The sequence below is a fragment of the Hydra viridissima genome, unplaced genomic scaffold (genome assembly GCF_058129835.1).
Source record: "Hydra viridissima isolate aposymbiotic clone 2 unplaced genomic scaffold, HvirCarnegie_v1 scaffold_5, whole genome shotgun sequence".
In the NCBI taxonomy this organism is placed as follows: Eukaryota; Metazoa; Cnidaria; class Hydrozoa; order Anthoathecata; family Hydridae; genus Hydra; species Hydra viridissima.
Window position 1 is genome coordinate 7,993,340 of NW_028324304.1, and position 3,815 is coordinate 7,997,154.

Genomic DNA, 3,815 nt, shown 5'->3' on the forward strand with positions numbered 1-3,815 from the left:
TTTTGTTAAAAGTTTAAATCAAGATTACAAACTGCCTCAACGACAAACAATATCATATACTTTAGTTACGAAAATGGTAAGTATTTTATATATATATATATATATATATATATATATATATATATATATATATATATATATATATATATATATATATATATATATATATATATATATATATATATGTTGTCCAATCCCTCTAAACCAACTCAAAGTTTCAGTTTTTTCTATTTTTAAATAGAAATAACTGAAACAGAATATAACGGGGCCTAACGCAGCTAAAATTTAAAAGTTTTAGCTGCGTTAGGCCCCGTTATACGTATATACATATATATATATATATATATATATATATATATATATATATATATATATATATATATATATATATATATATATATATATATATATATATATATATATATATATATGTATATATATATATATATTTATATATATATACAGGGTGTATACTTAATTTCTGACCCCCCACATGTTACAAACACAAGATTTTGAGTTGCTCTCTTAAATGCTACTTTAGCCCGAAAAATACTTTAGTATGTATTTTGGTGTAACTATACTTTCTGCACGTAAAACGCTCACTTCAGATAGGATATGACCTCAGAAAATGTTTATGGGAGCCATTTTGTCAACATACATAAAAATGATATTTTCATTCTCCTTGTCTTTCACGGCCTTTGGCATTATGACTATAGTTTTAGCACGATTTTTAAGTAAATTGTCCTCATTACTCCTTAATATGTGATCTTAGTTTGCCAATTAATAACACATTTTTTCTTCACTGTTTATGACGTATTGCTACTCTTCAAAACCGGGGTCAGAAATTAAGTTTACACTTTTTAATGTTTAGCATTTTGGCTACAAGAAATAATCAGCATTATTTTTATTTGCCTTATTTATATCAGTGATACTTGGTGTCTGTTTATGATTTACATTAATTACTCTGTGTGTATTTATATGTATTATATGTATATTTTACTGACATGTATTATATAACATGTGTTTTTTAGCAATTTACTCTGAAAATGAGTTCTGATAAACAGTTACTTCGTCACCGAATTCAAGTTTTATGTAGTCAAGGATTAAGCATTAAAGAAATCACTAGACAGTGTAAAGTTTCTCGAAATACTGTAAGGAAGTGGGCAAGAAAACAAGAGGGTGACGTCACAGATGCTCAGCGACCTGGAAACCCAACAAAGTTTTCACCAAGAACCAAGGACAAGGTCAGAAAGTGGGTCAAAGACAAAGTCGGAGTTGGAACGAGAACTGTAGCTAAGAAACTGAATTTTTCAGACAGTTACAAAAAAAGAGGAAAAACAATTTCACACAGTGCTATCAGTAAAGACTTGCGCAAGACCACATGGGGAAAGCATGCCTATACACAGAAAGTGAAACCCACGTTGTCGCAGAGAAACATCACTGATCGCGTAAATTTTTGTACTCGTTTGCAAGAAGAGGGATTCGCAGATGACTCACCGGATGGTAAAGTGAAACGAGCTCACGTATTGTGGACTGATGAGAGTCCAATTGAATTATATCCGGCTCCAAACCGTCAAAATCAAAGAGTACGTACAGCAACACCAGAGTCAATACCTTATGTTCGACATCCGAAATTCGGTCTCAAGATTATGATAGCCGGCGGCATTTCTCGATATGGCAAAACTGATCTGGTTGTTGTTGAGCAAAATAAAACTGTTGATGGAAAATATTACCGTGATATTATTCTACCTGTGTACAAACGTGCAGCTGATGATAAGACCATCTTTCCTGTGAGAAATAAAGTTATTCTGATGCAAGATGGAGCAACTTGCCACACGGCAAGAGCAACAATGAATGTGATCAACAGAGACTTTCCAGCAGTGTGGACCGACTGGCCTGGCAACTCGCCCGACTTAAATGTCATCGAACATATTTGGTCAAGACTCCAGGACAGTGTTTTACACAATCCTCGACCTCGTAATCGTGAACAGTTGATCAGATGTGTTGAACAGGAGTGGGCTGCCATTACGCAAGAAGAGTGTTTTCGCCTAGTAGAAAGCCTGCCAAGGAGAATTACCCAATGCATAGAAAGAAATGGACAAAATACTGATTACTGACTATTAACATATATTCTTTGTCTAATTAAATTGATATGACAGTAATAAAATGGTATGTGTTGAAATACCGTATTCTTAAACCGAGGTCAGAAATTAAGTATACACCCTGTATATATATATATATATATAAATATATATATATATATACTATTGAAGAATCATTTAACAACATTATTTAAATAATAAATAATAATATTTTTTTGTATAACAGTTTAAGGAATGCTTTCGAGTCTATTCCGCAAGCGCACATTCCGAAACGCTCCTTCCGTAAGGAACCGTTTCGCAAGTATTCTTTCGAAATGATTTGTTTTGCAAGTTTCTTTTCGTAAAGAGTTATTACGGAATAATTCTTATTTTTTTCGTATAACGCATTACGGAAGGTGAATATGCGCAAGAACAAATTCCGCAATAGCAACTTGAAATACGGAAGGTAAAAATGCGAAATTTTCGTAAGTTTTTGTTTACGGCGAGCAACCCTAGTTTACACAACGTAGGATTAACGTTAAGCAACGAAAAACGTAATTTTAACATAAATACAACGTAAATACTAATTTTGGGGCCGCACAGTGGAAAAAAAAGGTCTGTTTCGGGCCAAAAATTGATAACTTTTTTGTAGCTAAAAATAGAGATTTGAAATTTTGCACAAATTTAAATAAGTATATGACTCTTCTAATGAAATACTTTTTGTAAGAATTTTTGTAATGAAAAGTTAAAAATAAATAAATAAAACTCAAAAACTTCAAAATTGGCATTTTTTTTTTATTTATACTTAACATAATACTTTACAAATGTATGAAAATACCTTAAAATTATTAGAAACGGCAAAAAATACATACAATGCTTACCTACTAGTTATAGAAATATTTAAAACAGTTTCTTAATAACAATTTTTAAATAGTTGTTTTTATGAAGTAATGTATAGGTATACTAAAGGTACCATATCATAATTACATAGGGAGTTTCAGTTCCTGAAATCAGTTCGTTGACTTTCAAAAGCTGCAGAGTAACTTTATCAAGTTCTTGCACATTTTTGTTATACGGTTTTCTAATGCTGGTGATGTATGGATCGGAAGTGTACAGAAGAGTATGAAATACATCCTCATTTGTAACTGATCGAGAACATTTTCTGGCTTGATGAAGGAGAAATTTTTTATAATCCTTATAACGGGATTCTTGCGCATCTTCTGAAAGTTGACCGGTAGGAAGTACTGCAAAATGTTTTATGATATTTTCTCCGTGAAGTAAGATTTTGTGTACTGAAGATGGCATATAGTACCATCCATAATTGGTCACATAGATTCGGGCAGCTTCTGCAGCATAACTACCAAAACTTTCAGCATTTATCATAACACCTGAGGAGAGACTTGCAGAATTATGTAACATCGCTTAATCGAATTTTCATCCACTCCAGTGATTTCAGCGGAGCAGCTTGCATTGTAAAAAAATCTTATAGCAGTATTACATTCTTTGGTATTGACACTTACTTGTCTTGGTTTGTCAATGATTAACCCTAGCTCCTCACGAAAACGTTTCTGCACCAAGATCTTCTTCTCTTGCTTTAGCCGTTTCTTTTCTTCACTTGTGGCTGCTCATGTTTGGTAAAAAAGGTTGTAAGAAATATGTAATATCATTTCCATACAACGAATCCAGGCATGTAATGTAGACAATTGGTATTGATAAGAATTTTCATTTTCAGGC